Source organism: Notothenia rossii, assembly GCF_949606895.1.
Source record: "Notothenia rossii genome assembly, chromosome: 6".
Classification (NCBI taxonomy): domain Eukaryota; kingdom Metazoa; phylum Chordata; class Actinopteri; order Perciformes; family Nototheniidae; genus Notothenia; species Notothenia rossii.
The window spans coordinates 30,526,999-30,550,551 of NC_136909.1; the positions used below are offsets into that span (position 1 = coordinate 30,526,999).

At 39.0% G+C, this 23,553-nt stretch overlaps 1 protein-coding gene across 4 annotated transcripts in view; it reads left to right on the top strand.

The window, feature by feature from the left end:
* The window catches only part of srrm4 (serine/arginine repetitive matrix 4), a 129,684-nt gene that overhangs the window by 28,216 nt on the left and 77,915 nt on the right, over nucleotides 1-23,553 (top strand). The window contains exon 1 of one of the 4 annotated variants that reach the window (XM_079690572.1): nucleotides 6,222-6,334. The exons of the other annotated variants lie outside the window; for them this stretch is intronic. The gene's annotated coding sequence lies outside the window, so the exon portion shown is untranslated. Of the gene's footprint in view, nucleotides 1-6,221; nucleotides 6,335-23,553 lie in introns of those variants that run through there. 4 annotated transcript variants of the gene reach the window in all.

Consider the following 23,553-nt stretch of genomic DNA (forward strand, 5'->3'; position numbering starts at 1 on the left):
ATAGACATGAAAGCCGTGAGACCAAAAGAAATAACGGAAGCTTTTGGCATATGTTTTTCAACGACTATGCGCTCTTGAAACACTTTCTTATTATTTATGATGTAATATTTTCAAGACATTCTTTTTAGTTTTACAGCTTGATGAAACCTTTTTGTTTGACATCAGCTATAGATAATATGGCCATCTGAGTGTGTGTGGTACGGTTTGTGGTTTGTTTTTAACTGTTTAATACAGTTAATTATTCAAAATGTTAGAGTTCCTTATTTTTAAACTGAAAATTGCATTACTGTTCAAAAATAAATAACAACAAACCTGGAATTATGCATTTGGGACTTTTTTTTGCTTTTTCTTGTTGTACCGAACCCGTACCGAACCGCGGCCCCCAAACCGAGGTACGAACCGAACCATGGCTTGTGTGAACCGTTACACCCCTATGTCTGGCTGATTTTATTTTGCTGTACTGTTACAGAGAATCTAAATCTCACTTTGAATTGTTGTTGTTGTTTACAACTAAATTCATTCTTACTGAATATTTTAAAGCAAACTGTCATGTTTATGCTGACATAAAATAACGAATTTTGTTCTTAAAGTTAATGATACAACATGTTTCTATTTTTGTCAGCTTCAAGAAGAAAGGAAAGCAGAAATATACTGAAATATTGGGATATTATTCTAGGGCCATGCTATCCACCCCTACTGACCACCTTTGCATTAACAACAGTAAGGAGAATTAAAGCGTTTAATGAAACTGTCTTAACCTGAATTCAGGCTTTCACCTTTTGGAGTCATACAAAAACAACATAAAGAAAAGTTACATCCGCAAGAATAAAATAATAATAATAATAATACAGAAAATACATTTTATTTATCAAGTGCTTTTAAGGTGCTCAAAGACACAGAGATACAAATAAATAAATAAAATAAAACTCATATTGAAATTGAGTACACAACATTAACCACACATTACAAGCCATTCTGTAAAGGAGAGTTTTGGTCAGTGTTTTGAAGGTTGGGAGGTCAGTGCATAAATTGTGGACAAAATGATTTTGAACTATTTCTTATGAAGTGATATTTGTTATTATATATAGACACTTTCAAAGTGTTAGTGGGTTCAGTTAGCTTATACTCATTTGAAACCATTGTTAATATATTGCACAGTATTATTTTCACAAAAAATTCTTAACCTTATCACACATTGGTTGAGGAACCAATGTGAATCTTTATTACTAGAACTCTCTGTTGGCTGTTTGCCGTAGTAAAGTCATTTGCGTGTATCTAATAAAAATGCCATTTAATTGTATTGAATTCTACATTGTAAACCAAGGAGGGTAGAAGAGGCAGAGAAGATGCCGGTGATGTTACACTGTTGTTTTAGTTTCCACAAATCACAGATAAACAGGATAGGAGATATAGATTGCTTCATGCCCCTTTAATCCCTCGATAAATTACACAATAGATTTTCTCCTTGGTTTTGTGGAGCGGTAAGAACAATTTACAACAACAAACATCACAGCTTTTGTTGTATGTTTTGCTTCCCTGCTCTGCCTCTCTGTGTAACATGTGCTGGGCGCAAGAATATTTATATGTACACTGTTATTATCTATGAAAAGAATAGGCACCCTGCTGGCCTTCTGTATCTGTATTTAGACATCAAGTTGTGCAATTATCTATGAAGATTGGAATGAGCCGAGCAGGCAGGAGATCTGACTTATATTTCTTTCTTTAAAGCTTCTATGGCACTGAGGGAGATTGAAAATAACTGCACATTGAAAAAAGTCATTACATTCCCTTGATTTACTCTGTTTTTGAGCGAAATAGAATTTGAACTTCATTATTGAATCTTATCACAATATATTTATATAATACTTTACACAGTTTCGCAATTTTTCACGTTCCATCCTCTCTTCAAATGTATGCATGTTCCTTATCATGACAGCTACATGTATCACTGGATACAGATGACAAGTGTGAGAGTTGTGTAGAGAGGAGAGTCTTTCATGGATATTTGCTTTGACATGCAATAGTCGGTACATTCTTGACTGTAATATGTTTTTACAGCACTGCAAGCTCAGCTACTCTGACGGTCAAACATATCATGCACCATATAGTCTGAAGTGTGTAAAGGAACATGTTGTGCACCGACAGAAATGTTGAGATTTATGTTTTTTGGTTGTATTGTCTTCCACTTCCTGTTTTGTTTTGTCACTCACCGTTTACTTGTCAATCCAGACTCATCAGCACCAGCCCCGGCCCTAATTGTTTTCACCTGTCACCCCTTCTGTGTCTCCTGTGCTCATCAGCCCCGCCCCTGATTGTTCCCACCTGTGTCTTATTGTCTTGTGTTTAAATTCCCCTGTTCCCCCCAGTGTTCCTTGTCAGTTTGTTTTTGTCTATTGCCATGGTCAGATCTTGCTCTAGTCTTTTGCCACAGTCAGGTCTATGCTCTCTAAGTGCTCTTGTGAAAGTTTTGATCCTCACTACGTGAGCGTTTTCATTTTGTTCTCCATTTTTGTAGAGAACATTTTTTGTTGATCATTTTTGCTGTTCTTGAAAAAATAAAGTATCTTACAAATACTTTACCTCTGTCTCCCGGGTCGTGCAATTGGGTCCTACCTCCTAAGTGTCTGAGTTCGTAACAGAACAGGCTGCACTTATTTACTTTATCTATGTTTTATTTGGCTTATAAGAAAGTGGCTTCTGGTCACTGGTGGTGGGCATATTTGTGACACTAAACCTACTTTTTTGTTTTTCAAGCACATTGGTATACATTTAATTTATATTATTTCTTTGTATTCAAGCCTAATGAAAAGCAGTTGACACCATCAGTGAGGTTAAAACTCAAGGCAGCTCTATGCCTTCATGCCCTCAGAGAACACAGAGGCAATCTAAAGCTAATTATAATGAACAGCGTGAAACAATGGCAGTGTTTTCTTTTTTTGGGCCAGAGCTACAGTATATCATTAATCCCATGCCAACCGATGCAGCTTCAATGTGAGGCTCCGACTCACGTCTCTGAACCAATCACTACACTCAAGTAAATCGTACAACAGAACAAGCAAGTTTCTTATTTTCACACGTACAGTACAATATTGACTAAATCTCTTAAAAGATATATATGTATCAAACATTACACCTCATCCAATTTGAAGTCTTTATTTGTCATATACACAACATTACAGTATTGGGTTGTTGTGAGTGATTGCACATCTAGAATAACTGATTATATTAATAAAATGTGTGTTGTACAAAATGTATTTTATAATAGCGAACATCATGATTTAGAAGTGTGATGTTTCTCTTTGAACATCACCATATACCGATTTGTTAAATATCCCAACCCTTGTACATCAAGCACAATTATATTTTATTTCTAAACATTGGAAACATGTTGCCAAAAATAATATAATGTAATATTAATATGAATATTATATTATTTTGCAAAGGTTATTACAACTCATTAGTTGTTTAACAGCAGGTTATTCAGATATTCGATGTAGGCTACTGCATTGGTGCAAAAATATTACAATATGTATTTATATTTTTATAATATAACGAATATTAATACTATTACTGCTGGGATTGAAATGTATGAATAAATGTTCTCGTGTGACGCTATTGATTTCATGGGCAAGAAAAGGAGAGTTTTTCAAAGATGAATACTGTAAGTAACCTGGTTTATAACCAGGGGTGCACATAACTGGTGCGCAGCTACGCATGCGCGGCCTAAGTGTGGAATGCGTAACGTCACGTGAGTCACTGCGCGCCTTTGCGTACCTGATCAAATCATAACATATTTGGTGTACACGTGTTTCATGTAAACATTCAATGGAGTAGACATGTCGAAAAAACAAAAAATACTGAGCAACTACTTTGGCGTTGCGCCACCTGCAAAGAAACAACAAACCAAGCCAGAGCCGAAGAAACAATTGTTTTCTGAAAAGTGGCTCCAAGACGTGCCGTGGCTGGATGCCGATGATGAGCGCACTGAAATGTGGTGCAAAATATGCTGCTCGCATCCACATCTAGCAGACAAAACGGGTACGTGTTATACAGGCTCGAAAAATGTCAACCACCCTTTGTTTGAAAAACATGAAAAGAGCATGTTAATGTGGCACAAGTTATTGTTAATAATAACAACAAGCTACTAACGAAGAACTATCCATCAACCAACTTGCTAGATGGCAAGGCAAGCTGAATGAAGAACAAGGCAAGCTGAATGAAGAACAACGGCAAGGCCTGTGTAATATGTTTCTCCTCGCCTTTCATAAAGCTAAACATGCACGTCCCATGTCTTCCTACTGTATGCTGAGGATATTCCTTTACTGAAGCGGCTAGGAGTAAATATCGGAGGCGCATATCAGTCACGTGAAAGGGGGACACTGTCAGGGTGCGGGAAAAATAGGACCCAAATGCAGAATGAGGAGGAAGCTGTTTTCAAAAGGAAACAAAAGGCGAGCTTTATTCAACAAAAGCTGAACAAAAACAAGAATCCAAAACAGGTACCAGGTAGCATCCAATACTAAGGTGACAATGACCAACATGAAGGGGAACAGGAATGACAAAATAATGCACCAACACTGAACACAGGAAGAGACAAGACTAAATACAGAGAGGGATAATCACAAGACGAGAAATAGCCGGGCAGGGGAGGAGAAACACAAGGGCCACAGGTGAACACAATCGGGTAATCAGGGAGGGAAAACAGACAGCAAGCAACAGGCAAGACAGGAGGTGAACACTTTACAAATTAAAAACAGGAAACCAAAGACAGAAAAAGACAAGACAAAACAGACAGATCGTGACAGACACGGATAATGCAGACCATTGCACAAACTATCAGTGGGGAGTTGAGACTAAAGTTGAAGTCTGCTGAATTTGGGGGCTGCTTTTTGATTTATCTGAGGACATCATAAAAACCGAGCAGGAGATCGTTTACATCGTGTCTGTACGGAGATTTTACTTCGGACTTTCTTGGACTAATTGAACTGGGTGCTGACCGAACCGCAAAGGCCATAACAGACGGACTGGTGACGCTTTTCCAGGAGGCAGGCTTGGATGACTGGAAGAAAAAGTTAGTCGCTGTGTGCACAGACAGGGCTGCTGTTAACGCTGGTGTGTACAACGGTATTGTGCCAAAACTACGCCGACTGGCTGCGGGGGGAGACTCGCTTGTGCACATTCTGTGCACCGCGCACACACTGGAGAACTGCGCCAAATCAGTTGATCGCAACGTTCCTTACTGTGAAACTTTTAATCGATCTGTGTTCATGCTGCTCCAGTTTTATTTACAGAAATGTGGAGCAAAACACACTGCTGTGCTAAAGAGATTGTGTCCTGAAATGGGATCCCCTTTGTGAAACTGGGTAAGTTTCACAATATCAGATGGTCTGCGTGGAGGCATGCAACACTGTTAAAAATATCAAGACTATTGCCAGCCATTAAAGTGCAACTGGCTACAAGTGATAACAATGACTTAAAGCATATGCTCTGAGCGTTTTCACTGTTTTCTGGCCAACATGTTTGACATTGGCAACATTTCTAAGATCACATCCATTAGATTTCAGAAGGAAAAACTGACTATTGGGGAATGTAAGGATGAACTCATGGTGGCTATTGGACAGTTCACACTTCTGCTCGATGCTGAAGGCCACTACAGGAGGAGACACACTGTTTCTAATGATGATGCTGACAGGGACAAGACAAACGTACTCAGGGGGTTAATTGAAGAGTTTGAAATCGGATATGACTCCCTCAAGTCATGTGATCACTTCTTAGTGTTTGATCCTTGAACTTGACCTCAGGAATGCAAGGAATTCACAGTTTTGTCAACACAACAGTTTGCAACATTCTTCAGAAATATGAGGCCACCTTGCAACTTGACAGAGACACTATTCTGAGAGAATGGAAAACGCTTGGCTGCTTCCTCTGTGTATGACTTGCTCCAAATATTAAATTGTAATCCAGATGCTTCCTCCAGCATCAACACATTAGTTAAACTGTCTCTTATACTGCCTTTGAGCAGTGCAGCTTGTGGGAGGGGATTCAAATCTAAACATAATAAAAAACCAAGTATAGATCTCGTCTGTCACATGCTCGTCTGTCAGCCCTGATGCAAATTCACCTGTCAAAGAAGACCACAGAGACATTTGACCCAAAGCCAGCTGTTGACCTGTGGATGGACACGGCGAATCGGAGGCTTAAACAGGGACAGGGAGGTGCATCTGCAGCATCTTCATCCTTTACCATGCAAGAAGTGGAAATAGAGGACAGTGAGGAAGACACTGAGGAAGATGCTGAGGAGGAATACACTTATTGAAACCACGCTTCGTGTGGGGTGAGTACCAAACCCTGTCTCCTGGTACTCATCTGAGTAACTCTCTGAAAAGGTTATGTGCACTCCTGTTTATAACTATGTCTTTATACCTTATACTTTTAATAAGTGTATTTAAAGAAAACTGCCACATTATCTACTATAACTTTCAGTTCACATTACAGAATGCAACTGAACTTTTTTTTTTACTTCCTCCGAATTTTTCTTCAAAAAGACCTGTCTGAAGTATGAAAGAAAATTGCCACAAACAGTACTCTTTATCTTAATTTGGATTTATCAGAGCCTTGAAAGAGCAGCATGGGAGTAATACTTGTGGTTGATAACGCTCTACAATCTCATTTATACAACCTCAGAAACATTTTCTCCAGCAGTTATGAGGAGGACAAACTCTTCATCATTATTATACATGTTTGTTTGTCTCCCCCAGCTGGCAAATGCCTCAAGTGTGAGAGTGAATTCTGATTTCACTACATGGTCATTTTAACGTATACATTCTGTGTAAAGTTCACCAAAACGCACTTGTATATGTTTTTCAACAACAGAACATATTAGAGATTTGAATCTGCCTTGGATCTTGTTAACTGTTTGGAAGACGTCTAACCTGAACTTAATGTGAGTTTGTGGGTGGCTATCAATCTAATGTGTTGAAAGGGTTACAAGTACATTTTAATAACTCCAAAATGGCTAGCAGTGCAGAAAATAATGAATTTTTTTCATGTGGAAAGAGATCTAGAAATCTGAGACCTTTTAAAGAAAATAAGACCTGATGAGCAATTTTGCTCTTCCCAAAACATTTTCTTTTAAAAGAAGCCACATTTTTCAGATAAGCATAGCAGACATAAGTTGTCTTAAGTTGACTTGGTACTGGCCAAATTCATGGACCAACTTAAACTGTGTGTACACATACAGAGAGAAATATGCATTATTTTAATTTTGGATAAAAGCGTCAGCTAAATGCAATGTAATGTAATGTAAAGCCGCATATACGCCTCTTCTGTTTGATAAATCTTGATCATTATGGATCAGGGTGCACAGGCACAGACCTCATTTCCTCTCCCACAGTTAGCTTAAATGCATGTAAGTACGCCCTGAGTGGTGTGTTTGCATATTGATACTGTGCCTGCTCCATCACTCATTAGACCTGCCGATGAAAATAACTGCAAAGAAGACATTCAATTTCATTTCTGCAGCGCCACCAGAGCAGCTGTCATTAAACAAGACATTACTCCAGGACGAGGCTGTGTAGGAACCACTTATTCATTACATGCCTCAGTCATATTGAAACAAACTTTGGAAGGTGCTTAGTATTCAGGATAACATAAACATATCATTATCATTGAAATGATCGCTTGGTTGGAAATATGATGGGAGAAATTCAAATATTCATGAATTACTTAATATTACGTTTATAAATGCAAACCTTTGATTGACATTTTAAAGTGTAGACTGCAATAACATATTTACACAATCAGTGTAGTTGACAACAAACGGCAACAAACAATGTTCAAGTCTTAGTTTAAGGCTGCTACCTCATATGACCACCATATCCAACCCAGTCTCATGGCATTTCGTGTTCAACAACACGATTTTTAATCTATTGATTCGTGTTCACCAACACGATTTTCCCCTTTTTTTCGTGTTACACAGCACGATTTTAAAAGCAATGTATTTCTACTGGTAGTGTGTTTTTCGTGCCTGAAGCACGTCTTTTTCTCCGTTCAGGTCGTGGAATACCGGAAGCTGTGTGGTTCATAAAAACATGTTCTTACTCAATATCAAGCCAAAATTATTGCTTTTATTTTAAATCGTATAATTTCTGACTTTTGTTGCCGTCTGTGAGGAAAATAAATAGGGCTCAGAGCCTCAGAATACTGAAATCTGTATTTTTTAAATCTTTTTTTCCTTCTAATTTGTTATTATTTTCAAAATAACACACTGTTATTTACTCACCAATAACACACAATTATAATTGCTTTTATTTATTTGTTTAATTCCATAATCTCAGGCTTTTTTGGCGTCCGTCAGGAACTGAATTTCAAAATAAAAATAACCGGAAACAGACGTAGGCATTTCGAGCGATTACCCAAGATCCGCAGCTATGGTTTAAGGAGGACAAACGGAAGTGGGCGTGGCCTACACATTTTTTGACGCAAAGTTCCGGAACCAATTACACCTCGCAATTTTCCCCACTTGTGACGCACGTGCAACATTTGGTGAGTTTTCACATATGTTACGGGGGTCAAAAGTGCGCGCAATGTATTTAAATAATAATCATAACAAATAATCCGTCCGATCTCAATAATGTGCTAGTTTACAGTGAGGTGGGCTTTTGCCCTTCGTTTCCCCTGTTTTTTGTGGGTTTTGCATGGTTATGCGAGCGACTAAATTGATCGTAACGATATCAAATATGCGAGTTGCTCCGCCCACGTGACTGGGCTCGCGCGGCCTATCAGCCGTCATCATTTCCGAACCTTTTCTGTGCTTTTGCCGGTCGTTTTCCCTGTTTTGGGTGTGTTTCGCAGGTTTATCGGTCGCTGCGTTCTCTGAGGGGGAGGCTCACCTTCCCACACTTTGGGAACCCCTGCTTTAGGTTAAGGTCTTCTTTTAAATAAGAAAAAAACTTTGGGGGTATCTATCTACAGATAAATATTAAACCTGACAAAGTACTTAACGTCTAATATATTGCTTTCCTGCGATGTTAACTATGTTGAAGCACTTATTTTAACTGATATTATACTTAAAGAGCAACTTCCAGGTTAAAGACACCTGTGAATAAATGTGTAGGAAAATGATGAATACACTAGATTTTCAAAAAAATATATAAAGAAATATACACTACAGTGACATCTGGCGTCGTTTTTGTAAGAAATGTTCACTTCCGCATAAAAAAGCCTCGTGACCTCCCGCGTGTGACGTAACATGGGGGAAACAAGGGGGAGAGCGGCCGGTGTAACGTATTAATAAACATGGATCCCAATGCTAGTTTCGACACAGAAGACACAGAAGAAGTTGAACATGAATATTCGAATGCATATGACGGACCACAACCTTATAATGATGAGCTTGCTAGGCGTCCAAGAGACCAGGAGCAGCCAAGGATTAGAAGAAATAACGGCCATCGGAGAGAAATTGAGCTTTGGTGTGAGGAGAACCAGTGGAGAACTGGGCAGCTATCCTGGTGAGTGACCGGCGTTAGCTACAGAATGTTAGCTAACGTCACATCACAACATTGTGAAGTTAGCTATCATATATCAGGCTATAGCTAAAGTAGCATTGATAATATAGTAACGTTACTGGCAGGACTGTTGATACTGATCCATAACAGAAACTAATGCGCAAGTATCAGCCGTATCTCGCGTTACCTAATGCAACTCCACACTACGGTGCTGTGTACCGGAGGGGAGACGCGAGATACGGCTGATACTTGACGATCTGAAGGAGAAAGGTTGTGGAGCCTCCGTTGATATGCCGTTGTAAATGGCTTGATGGAAAGCAGGTGTGTAGTCGGGGAGGGTGCACAGCTGATTGCAGCAGGTGAGTGGAGGTTGAGCCGGGAGCCTGGAGTGACAGCCACCACGCACACACAAACAACACAGACAGGGGGAAACAAGCAAACACAAAGGAGACGGCTGGAGCAGTACAGCCACCACAGCGTTACCTAATGCATCTCCACACTATGTCTTACGGTGCCGTGTACCGGAGGGGAGAGAGAGAGAGAGCAGCGAAGGGGGGAGGGAGAGAGATGTAATACGGTTTCCTGATAAAGCTGTGGAGAGTATGCTGCAGGGAGGTGGATGCACAACGCACCCAAGAACGAACGCTAGCTCCGGTCCTTTTCCCGTGAGGCAAACTGTGGACTCGATGTCCTGACAGGCTGGTATTTGTGCAACCTGCACAAACACAATACTGCACCATGATTACAAATGGTGAAATACAATGTAAAACTACCGAAAAATACCAGCTCACTAAAACACAACCGCTCAACTCAACGCAACTACTAACTATACCCGCGGTCAGAGAGCGGAGATGTTTACCCTTTGTGATGTAATATGACGCGTTTGACGTATGACCTTAACCCTTTGGAGTCGACCGTCACGCCGGCGTGATCAGATCACATGACCTGTTCAAGCCGGTGCCGCATAAAAACAACAGTCCGGACAACATTGCCGTGTCGAAAGTACTGGCTTGAAACTATATCCCAGTCTTTGTTTCATGCAAAAAGACCCAGTAAACACGGAGATACGATGATATAAAGTTAATACATTTCAAAAGTATGAAAAATGGAAGCACATATTTGAATATCTTCGCCGTATTTGATCATTTTACGAAACGGAAAATACTGGAAACTGTAGATCCTGCTCAACAGGATGTATATGTGTATTTCTGTCGAAAGTACTGGCTTGAAACTATATCCCAGTCTTTGTTTCATGCAAAAAGACCCAATAAACACGGAGATACGATGATATAAAGTTAATACATTTCAAAAGTATGAAAAATGGAAGCACATATTTGAATATCTTCGCCGTATTTTATCATTTTACGAAACGGAAAATACTGGAAACTGTAGATTCTGCTCAACAGGATGTATTTAACAGGGAGGGGGTGAGGTAATCAGGTAAACGGAGGGATACGAAGCAAGACGAAAAGAGACGAAGAGGGACGGCGGGAAATGGAGAGAGACGGCGGGAGACTGCGATTGAAGTAAAGTGACAGACAAACATTGAGAATTTAGATATAGTTAGATAGATTTAGAGTTTTGAAGATTCAACTATGATGAAGAGAACTCTGAACGTGAGTCAAGCTATGAGCTTGTTTTTTGACATGGAGGAGGAGGAGGAGGAGCCTGTGATGTTGCCCTCTTGTCGTAGTTGACAGAAACTGCTTTGAAGCGTGGCACAGATAAAGACAGAAACAACAGATTTTTGCTATGTGTATATATATATGTGTATATATATATATCTGTATTATATTTATAATAACACTTTTGCCTTATCAGAATGAAATCCCATGTAAATTATTTAAGCTTTTAAATGTTTTGTTATGCCTACTGTGTCACTGTTGTCATAACTTGAGAAATGAGGGAAAAAAGCCTATGGATACACCTGTTATTTGTTCCTAAAATTTGTATATATGTTCATGCTACCTCAATCAAACTTTCACATTATCATAGTGACATGCATCTATTTCCAGCTTTCAAATGGTTTCGTTGTGTATGTTTGTGTTACCTATATGAAAAATAATATCATTTTCAAAATCTGTTTTTACGTTTTTTTTAGATTTTGGGTCCAAAATGTTCATATAGTATCTCAAAATAAAAGAAATAACTATCAGGTTATATAGGTGAGGTTGTCCTTAAAAAAAAAGATACCAAATATTGACATGCCAAACATTTCTTAATGGGGCTTAGTAAGACAAATCAAAAGTATGCGAAAACGGCAAAATTAGCCCAGGACCGCAAAGGGTTAAAAAAAAAGAAGCCGTTTTTAAGTGCAGAGCTCAAAATTGCTCCTTTCCTTCTGAATTCCTGCCCTTATGTCTCCTTATGTTACTTCTCCGCTGCTTTCTTGTTCCAGTTTGAAAAGCAAACTCCAGGCAGTTTGCTTTTCAGCCCAACTGTTTACTGTTTGTCTCAGGCGCGGAGGGATACTGACTTGTTGTGAAAAGTTACTTACAATTGACCTTTCGCAAAGCCACGCCCCCCCTTGGTTACTGTTGCTAGTCCGACAAGCTGAGAGCCAGATGCGTTAAACAAAGCCATAATGGAGGGTCTCCGTAACGTCGGAGTCGCCTTAACAGACTAATTTTGTAGCAATAACGCAGCAATATCCTCCAGGTCCCGACAAAAGGGGCTACAATACGCTATGGAGGGTTGTATCCACAGTATAAACATTAGAAAAGAGGGAGGCACAACATCAATAGAGGCACTTGCATACAGGTCGCAGTGCAAGAGTGAAAAACCACATGAGCTGTATGTCAAATTCGACGGAATTATTATTATTATTTTGGAATAAAACAATACAATCACAAGAGGCATTAAATGTTGTAGTTTGTCTAAAGTTAACTACCATTTCCTTGGTGGCTTTCTGCATCCACCTTGTTCCTTTGTGGGGGTCGGGGTGCCCACTTGTGCAGCAGGATTAGGGAAGTCGGCAGTAGGCTTTCCATTAACAAAATGCTACAAAGATTAAAGCAAAATATAAATGAATGATTGCCTGTTGGCTTTCTTGTTTGTACTTTGACCACAGGTAGACTAATAACGGAGCTCAGCTGTTCAGACATTATTATGCATCAAGTGATATACATGGTCAAAACGACCTATAAGCACACAGCTTACAGCTGTAGTCGTGTGACTTTAGCTAACGTTAGTTAGTGAAATTAGTTAATTAAATTAGTTAGTTAATTTGTGAATGTAATCTTTGCTAGCTAGCTAGCTACGTTAGCACGTATACTACGTTAGCACCCCCCCCGCCCCCTAAGCTTATGGGATATCTGCTATCCGATTTGCAAAGACCATAAGCACAACGCTTCACCATTTTCGCAATGAATTTGAGCGCTAAGCTTGTCGGACTTCCACAGGGAGCCGCGCACGTGATCGAATATGATTGGACAACGGGCATTTAGGGGCGTGGCTTTGCGAAAGGTCAATTCTACCCGTGGTATACGCTCAGTATATCACGGCTAATAACCAATCAGATTGCTTGATTTGACTTGTCCGTTTTATAAATATGAATTATACTCTTATGTATGTAGATAATATAAAAAATGTGCAGAATATGACAGTTTAATGGTGGAGGTATACACACATATTGATAGATGTCTTGTAATGCACTGTTGAGGAACCTCAGGTGCGACCCAAGTTTTTCATTCATTGCATACACCGTAGTTGTGTATATGATATTTCAATAAACCTTTGAAAATCTTGAAATCTTGTAAGGGATGTGCAACATAGCCATTATACAGTCTTTAATTAACTGTTAGTAGAGAATAACGAGTAATGAATATACTTTATTACTCGTTTCCATTCATGTCAATTGCAGATACATGTTTAGTCCTCTCAAGCACCAACTATCAAATATCTCTCCTAATTGTTGGCACTTGACAATCACCTTACCTGAATTTTACTCAGGTGTAACTAAAGCCTGATTTAAGGGTTGTTTATATTTCACATCATTAATCAGAATCTGCAAAGTAACTCAAATAAATGTAGTGGAGTAAAAATACCAGGTTAACCTCTGAATTGTAGTGGAGTAGAATTACAAAGTAACAATGAGCTGTCATGTGGGTATATATTAATACTGCGCATTATGGACACAAGCGATTTGAACCCATTTATTAATTATATGTTTTACATTTGATAACACCAATGTGTTTAATACTGGCAACTTCTAATTGTGGGAAAAACGAAAACGTTCAGTAGAGACGTCCCATAGCACATTTTGCGAAACACAATAGCCAGCATGTGTAGTTCTGGGGGGGCGTTCGATTCCAGTTTTGGATAGTCTGGCGTGGTTTAGTTCCATTTCAAACAGCTGTTTGACGCTCGGCGTGACCTTGGTGCACTGCCACTCCAACATCCAATCCCAGAGCTTGAAGATTAATCACGGGGACTGTAGTCCTAAACGATAGCTGGGGATTAGGGGTAGTGTAGTGTCTTCGGCCATCCTAAACTCCTAGAGGCCTATACGTCTGTTTCCGGTTATTTTTATTTTGAAATTCAGTTCCTGATGGACGCCAAAAAAGCGAATATGAAATTAAACCAATAAATAAAAGCAAGGATAATTATGTGTTATTGGTGAGTAAATAACAGTGTGTTATTTTGAAAATAATAACAAATTAGAAGGAAAAAAAGATTTAAAAAATACAGATATCAGTATTCTGAGGCTCTGAGCCCCATTTATTTTCCTCACAGACGGCAAAAAAAGTCAGAAATGATACGATTTAAAATAAAAGCAATAATTGTGGCTTGATATTGAGTAAGAACATGTTTTTATGAACCACACAGCTTCCGGTCTTCCACGACCCGACCGGAGAAAAAGACGTGCTGCAGCCACGAAACATATTACCAGTAGAAATACATTGCTTTTAAAATTGTGCTGTGCAACACGAAAAAAAGGGGAAAATCGTGTTGGTGAACACAAATCAATAGATTAAAAATCGTGTTGGTGAACACGAATCAATAGATTAAAAATCGTGTTGGCGAACACGAAATGCCATGAGACTGGGTTGCCATATCATATTGCCTGCCGCTATGTCAATGTTTTCATTAAGTATGCCTAAATACATAACGGTAACATGTAAAAGATTCAGAATTGCTTCTATACATCAATATATCAGATTATATTGACTTTGACAAAAGTCAGTATTATTTGTCTTATTCTACAGCCCAAGCTGGTGTTTTGTTTGTCTGAAGTACATTTCCATTGTAATACATCTTCCCTCGTATGGTAATTGTTGCTCATAGCAAGATACATTACATTTTCCATCATAATCATTTCTAAAACCAAATATTATTTACCAGTAAAAACACTGAACTCTGCTTCCAAAACAAATTTCCCAAGATACCTAATCATGATGATGATAAAAAATGGGGAGGAACATACTTTTTTTTAAGAAATGCCACTTTTACTGATGCAGAGAGGAACAAAAACACCTCATTGCTCATCCACTTCAATCACAAACCACACATAAAAGCAGTTTGCCCTCAAATTATTTTCCTTCCGCGTCCATCCTCTTTGAGTGTCCTCTCCCTTTGAGTTCTTATGGCATAAGAGCTCCATTACAATGATTTAGTCTGCACGGAACGAGCACACACATACAAGCACACACGCACTCATGCCTCAGGCCAAGGGACCCATCAATTAGAGTGGGTTCAGTCAAGTCATCATCATCTTCCACTATTTTTTTTTCTTTCCCTCAGTGCACAGAAGTGGCACAATATGGACTGTCTACCCCCTCTGAGCACTTAAAATCTAGAGCACTTGCATAAGACAAGAGTCTATTTTATTGGCACGTAAGCGAAAATAAATCCCAGATTCCATCGGGGTATTGTGAGTGGATCTTGTTTTATGTCAAGGAGGGAAGGTGTGAAAGCCACAAGGGTATTTTAGGGAGAAGAGATTGGCAGAATGGAGCTGAGGCCATCAAATCGTGTTTGTCTGCCGGTTTTTGTTTTGCTTTGTACCTCCGCTGTTCGCTGTCCCGGAGACGAAGGCTGTCGTGCTCGTCAGGCCGCTTCGTTTACCTTGTGCTGTCAGATGTCGTCTCAGAAAGATGTTGGGCACAACACAGACATAGACACACACTCCAGCCTCCCACAGCTGTCTTTGAATTCAGGTCCTATTCACTTTTTACAACCTAGTAAACCACTGTGATGTATTACCAAAATATATTTCTCTTCATTTGAACCCTAATGTTGAAGTAAAATAGTTTGCATGTGGCAATGTCAGTCCGTCCACAATTTCGTCCAAATGGCAAAAAACGTTATGAATATATTTAATGTATTTGTTTGATCTCACCGACAGTGTTACACAGTTTGTTATGTGAGTGGCAGTGAAAGTAGAAATTACTTATGTATGTTAAGTTTACAAGAAAACGCAACAGATTAAGATGGTAAATATATTTAAGATGCTCAACAAGCACTGATGTTAGCACAGCCTCACAGATCCGCCTGCATGAATGGCTGTTGACTTGTTCTTGTTGAAATGTAAAAAATACAGTAAGTACAAATTCAAAATCTGGTTTCTCTTTATCCTATAATCTCCAGGTGTAGTGTATTCACAAGTAGAAAAAGCAAAGGAATGACCAATAACATGTGTCACAATCTAATGCAATACACAACTCCTCCCTTGGATCTTTTTAATATTTACTATTTGTTGACACTATCGAGAGGTTTTTGTTATTTTTGAGTCAGCCATTCTTCATTTCGCTTGTATTAGACTGTTTCAAATCTTTTGACACAATATAAACAGTGGATTCCATATTCAATCATCAGTTTCTTCTCAATACCACTTGCTGACATTTGACGAATATGTCAACTAAAGTGATAGTTCAGTTTAGGAAGAGAAATAATGGCTATTTGAGATGGAGATTACAAGTTTACTACCTCTTTTTTGTCGGTGTGCTAAGGTTGAGTCAGGACATGGTTAGAAAAGTTTACCATAGATCTCGGCATCAAAACGTACTATCCACTACATAAACTTTGTCCTGCACCAAGCAATGCCCTTCTTGAGCAACTTGTTTTTTAAGTGAAAACACTGATGGACTCCTGCAGCCCGGGGTCAGAGAGGCGGCCATATTGATTTAGCTGTTTATAAAGACAGTAGGAAACAGGGCAGGCTCTGAATGCCAACAGGAGAGACTTGAAAATGGCAGCGCCTGGAGGTATTTCTGTTTCCCCCCGTCTCTGCCTCTCCTTTTGTTTACCTTGGACGCATTTTGCTCTCAATGTTCTAACAGTCATTGCCGCTCTTCTTTGCATCTGTCTGTGTCTTTATTCCGTCTATAATGTGTATTCCGTCTATAATGTGTATTCTGCAGGGATGAGTGATTTTTAACATGAAGTAAAAAAAAAATATGACCATCTGACAAGCGTTGTTATGAAACTGAGGTCCACGGAAGACCGTGTTTGTTGTGGAGAAATTCTCTGACGTCCTGCTATGGATTTCTCCGACAAGTTGATAAGTAATGCAATTAAATGGACTGCATGCTGCAGGACGGGGATTATTTATTCACGGCTAAAGCTCATTACTTTTTTGTATCAAAAGCTTCCTCTGAGTCTTTTTATGGCATGCATGTTTCATTTTATCTTATTTATGTGAATTTCTGAGGATTATAGGCAGTGTGTGAACTATTCCATGGTGCTGATGGTGAATGTTTCCTACAGCAAAAATTTACTTTGGCCGTCAGACTATATTAAACCTATTTAGCAACGCATTCTACAATAATAAAAAAAAAAACAACATATAGATTTATTACAATACAGCTAGCATTTTCCCTTCCACCTCCTTTTTGGGACGCAGAAGGCAGTTGTTCTTTTACAGTAGATAAACACATTAGTTAACATTAACTAGACATTACCTGCTCAGCACCAAACAGCAGACGGACACAGTAAGTGAACACCTGGGGATAACATTTGAGTATTTAGCTGCTAAAGAGCTAGAATATGTCGATTGAGGATATTAAGGTCCTAATTTTCTAAAAGTACTGAATCGAATTTCTATTTGAAAGTTATACAAGTACAGCTTTCAATAATAATGATAGCGAAAAAATGCAAGTTTGGTGCAATGGTGCATTTGATCAAAGACCCAGAGGTAGCAATATCTTGACCTGTAATTAATTGACTTTAACCTAAATTAGTTAAAGTAGCGAGAAGGAATGACAAAAAAGTGGTATTTAAGTATTTGTATTACAATGTTAAAGCTCTTAAAATAATTAATATAATATGAATTAATTAATGTATTCATTTACTGTCTTATAAAGATTTTTCTTAATGATACTTATATTTAAAGCTTTCCACTAGCCTCCACTACAGAACTTACAGACAGAGCTCTGGCCAGTGCCAGTGTAGTGTCAGCTCAGGGCAGCAGAAAGTCTCGCTCTGCAAATGAACGTCGGACATTTGGCATCCCCTACCACCTTTTCTTAATTGCCATCTGTATTATTAGATGGCGTATTCATCCTTAATGATCTGAGGGGCACAGCTGCACATCTCTGTCATTTGATACTTTTCAGAGCACATCTTTGGCCATGCTGAGAAGTCTATATAAAGATTCAGATTCCATAACAAAACAATCAAATCGTACCTCATTAATATTGCTATGTATACCTCTTGTAGATTTAGTATTAATTATGTATAAATGCATGCATCAAGAGGAACAATTAAACAAGACTGCAGCAGTTTTGGGTTTATCACAAACTGAATTAAGTTTAACTAGGGTCAACCCGTACAGGCCCATTATAAGCAGCTGTTGAAACTGAATAAATTATTATTTTTATCTGGAAGAGACACAGATGATTTTCTCTCTCTGAGCCAGAGGTCTGTAAATTCTTCACAACACGACCGCTGTCCTCTATGATAAGAACTCCCAAGGTGACCCACAGCCTTTCTCTGGGGGGCTCTGCGTAACGCTCCATGTCCTGGCACGCAATCACCACGGATGAGTGTTATTCTGTATCCTCGGGGCCCGGGAAGGGCAGATCTGCAACACAGAGTCGTCCTCCTTACCCTACGGTTTTCTTACCCTAATGGTGACTCCTGATTGAATTTGGCAAGATGGTAGTGTCTTCTTTCCCTCGCCCTTTGAAGCGGTGTCTCTCCTCCACACAGCCTTCCCTGACCGCTTCTTCACATGACTGGCTTGGTTACACTGTGCTGAGTCACTAAAATAACATATTTTAGAATCTGCCTAATTGATGTGCGCTGGCACGACTTGCAGATGTTTGTCATCCCTGTTTTATTCTCTGTTCTATTATCGAGACGTTTGACTAAAATCTTATTGATATATAATTTGTTCTTAAAGTGGACCCATCATGCTATATTTGAAACATATATTGTAGGGCCATACCCATACAAAACATGTCTGTGAAGCTTTTTTTTCAAAATACCAAACAGTTCGCCCATTGTAGCCATCCCTCATACTGCTCATACCCCTCTTTTGAAGCTTGAAAAAAAAAGAATAAGAGGAGGCCGAGCTAATGCCTGATCAGAATTCTATCGGAGATAAAGTTAAATTTGGTTGTGATAAAACACCATCCTGTTTAAACCACGTCAAGGATTATTTCTGAAACAGTATGGAGCTCAAATACTTTTTCTCTTGCAGGTTTATCACAAGGTGAGTTCTTTTTTTTCTTCCTGCTTTTTAAGCATATGTGCTCTCCAGTACAGGTTAGCTCTGAGTGTTAGCGAGGCTTGCTAATGTAAACAAAGACGAGATTACGTCCAAAACACGTCAGGCATTGTTTCTGATAGCATCTTTCTGTGGGTCCGCTGCTGATCTGACGTCAGTTCAGATTAAATCTGTATCCGCTCGTTGTACACCCGTTTTTAAAAGATTTGGGTACGGAAGAAAACAGGGTTTTATTTTCTAACGCTGCGTGAGTTCCCCGACGCACCGGGGACACATATGTATGTATAAAAGACATCACAAAGTGCATTTTGCATGATAGGTCCCCTTTAAGTAATGTTGGATTCACCTTTTTAAAAAGCTTAATGTGAAGGAGAATTTGATGAATATTAATTATGGTATTCTTTAAATTAAAGATAACTTAGATTGCCAGGAGAAGAGAAACTGGTCTTAATGTTTGAATTACAGCCCAGAACTCTTGTGCTATGTCAAGTGGAAAATGCACACTCATGTTTTTAATTTTGGCAGACAGCACAATTATTCTATCCCCAACCAGTGCCAATGTGTTCATCAAGAAGAGCAAAGTCCTGAATTTGGCAAGCACAGGACAAAATATTGCTTGAAAACAAAATCTGCAAGGTTTTATTTAAACCAAGATTATCGAAATGTCCCTTTTTTGCTTGTAGTGTGATCATGTTTTGGGGGACTTCTAAATGAATCTGTTATCATGACCAGAAGTCCTTTGCACATTTTCTGATCTTTGACCTCTGGTGTCTTTTTAAGTTTAGTCAACTAAAACAACCTTATTTAAGTTAGAAAAGTGTGTTCATGGTACATATTTCTGATGAAGCAATGTTAAATGTTGACTCTATATCTCTCTGCACTGCCTGCCATCCACTATATTATCCTCAGTTAGAGGTTTGTGCCCCCATTAAATTGACACACTAGCTTTTGATTCTTAGAAAGATCTCTATGCAAGACCAGAAGGGGGTCGACAATCAGGAAAACGTAGACATTTCTCTTGATGAAATTCAATTCCAACTATTCCCCCGTATCCACTGGAAGTAGTCCATGCCGGTGTCGGTACCAGATGTGTTCGGGGTACCATATGTGTTCGGGGGCCGTCTCTTACCAATGACGTCACACATTGTACGCATTGTGATTGGCTGTACGGTAATTTACCCAGGGGTGCTTGGGGGCAAATCACATCTACAGATCATGACGAACCGAATTGAATTATTCCTATGCTCCTAGCGTGTGAAAATGTTTGTGAAAAACATGTTAAAAAAACATGAAAACGGAGCAATGGCTGTACGCCATTGGCTGTACGCAACTCAAGAGGACCATCATACAGGGTCAAATTCCGAACATTTAAACATAGCCTACACTTCATTCTTTACTTTGTCCGTTATTATATGTAGAAGATGAACTACCTCTCTGAAAAGTCCCAATGTGTTCATTTTGATGGGCTGTCTTCTGAGTGGTTAAACATCACTAATGATTTTCTGACTTCTGACTGCTTTGGATATATAATGACACCACAATAATGTTTTACTATCACAGTGCACTGAGATTTGTGACAAACTGTAAAGCACTTACGCATCACTGTACACTGTAAACCAAGGCGGTTTTGCCATCACTTACTGTACTGAGACTCAGTCACTGGTACATTTTCATTTACAAAGCCATGTTGGAAAAAGTACCATCTTATATCTGCTCCCTGATCTCTCGGCAAATTGAAAGTACTTATTGCCTGAGATCTCATGCTGTGGTTTTATTAAATGTGCCAAGTGCTAGGACTGTCTTAGGGAAGAAAGCTTTTAGATGTGCAGCTCCACTAACTTGGAACAGTCTGCAAAAAGAATGTAAAATTACCAAGCTGGTACCACTACATGTTTTTAAAGCTCGGTTGGATGCTCCACAGTCAGATGCTGTTGGTACCTGTACATGTGGATAGATATGTAAATTGTAATCCCTTTTTTTTTTTGCTGTATGATGTCCTTTTGTTGTTCTGTTGTTTATGTTTTTATGTCTTCATGTGGAACCTACTGCTGCAGGTCTCCCTTGAAAAATAGATCATTGATCTCAATGGGATTTTACCTGGATAAATAAAGGTTTTGAATTGAATGTCGAGCATTAACTGCAAGTCACTCAAATGCATAAACTGGAGAATAATTATGTTACAAGTGTTACAGAAAACATAATATCCAAGTGTAACAAACATCCAGTATTAACCTTACTGTTATTTACTAACAGTAACCAACTAATAATTTTCTTAAAGTGCATATTTATTCCAAAATCACAATATATATATATATATATATATATATATATATATATATATATATATATATATATATGTAATAAAACATAATGCACAATGGTACACAATATCCAAACTCTTTAGGCACTGGTCAGAGGCATTCATGTAAAGCAGATCACCAGAATCCAATACTGGTAAAAACGTTGCAGAGATCAAATGTTTCCTTTTCTGAAAGGAGAAACCTAATTTTAAAACAACATTTTCAGTGTGTCACTTGAAAGATAAGTTCTGATCAATAATAAAACCTAGATATGTGTATCAGTGTGAGAAAAAGTTTTTAGAGAGTACTTGTCCATGGACAAGTGAGTTAGGCAATTTACTTGTCCGAATACATTTTTCACTTGTCCAGAATGGACACAAATTGGGGCCACTGGAATCTTCTTCTTCGCCATCGTATTTTACATTTTCCCACGGTTTTTACGACACCGCTAACGTAAGTGAGCGGTAAGATTTTACTGCATCACACATAGGGTTGGGTATCGTTTGGATTTTAACGATTCCGGTTCTGCTTTTCGATTCTAGTCATTTTCGGTTATCGATTCCAGTTCTTTGAGAGGGTAAAAATAAGTCCCATGACAAACTGGGAGAAAAATATATTTATGAAAACATTAAGTCAAATCTGTATTCCTATTTACAAATCACTTCATACTGTTTAATTTCTTACGGTTACTGAATACAATTATATAAAAATAATCTTTGCATTGTTTAGTTAGTTCTAAGTGGTGCAGTTTGAGAATGTACAATTGGCCCAGTCTCCTCTGATGTTACACTGCAACCTGCCTGTGAGACAGAGTCCAACCAGACAGTCTGTGTGTCCAACACATGTCCTGCAACACACATGCTGTAACCTTCCTGTGAGACAGAGTCCAACCACACATGTCCAACACATAGGCCTAATAATAATAATAATAATAATACATTATATTTATAGCCTATAGGCCTAGCGCTTTTCTACAACTCAAAGATGCTTGCACGCTTACACATATCCTGCAATACACATGCTGCAGCTGCCCAGCTGCTCACTGTTTGTAAAAGTAAATAAATAGTATTTTCATTTCATTAATGTACTTTCTATACCCTGCTTCATAAACAATACTGACATCCCTGTGCTCCTCCGAGTCTGGGGGTCCGGGGAAGTGAGTACAGCGCGAGGACACAGGGAGGCTGCTTCACTTCATAAAGGAAATGAGGGTCAATATTAAAAACACAGGAGCTAAAACGCTTAATAACCATCATTATGTGTTAGAGAAAGAACATAAGAAAGTTTGAAAAAGATGAGGCTGTTAAACGGGCAGCGGATCTGCTGTGTGTAGAAAGAGAGAGAGAGAGAGAGACGCTGAGCTGCACCGTGCAGCGATCAGCTGATACGGAGCATAGAGAGAGAGCTGCGGTCCGCGGGGCTCGGCCTCGCCTCCTGTCCTCACAACTCTTATCAATCCCGGGACCGGACAATTGTTATTTGTTCCTACTCGGAACCAAGTTTTGCTTCCCAACTCTGCCACTGTGCTACACTTCCCGCCCCTCCCCGCCCCGCCTAACTGTTCAGAAAGCGGCGAGATGCATTTCCTTAGGAATCGACAAGCAGAACCGAAACTAACATTTCTAAACGAACAATGGCGGACACGTACAATTTGTGAATGAGTTCTGCCTTTTGTAAACTGAATTTATCAATAATTTGTCAATAAATCAGGGCGAAAAACGTCACTTGTCCGCCGGACAAGTCAATTGAAAGATCTACTTGTCCAATATTGTAAATAACATGTCCCGGACGGTGGGACGTGTACTTTTTCGCACACTGTGTATGTAGTGACCCTTCAATGTCAATGTCAGTCCCTTGAACAGTACAAATGTTGGGGAGAAAAGAAGTTAACTTTTTGCCATTTGAGAATATCATGAGTTTGGAGTTGTCTGCATTTAATACTAACTTGAGTTGAGATAAATGGGATGGAATAACATCAAAGGCAGACTGGAGGAAATCAAGACTTTGCTCTATAGAAGAGGATGAACAATAAATAACAGTATCATCTGCATAAAAATGGAAAGCAGCATTTGAAAAA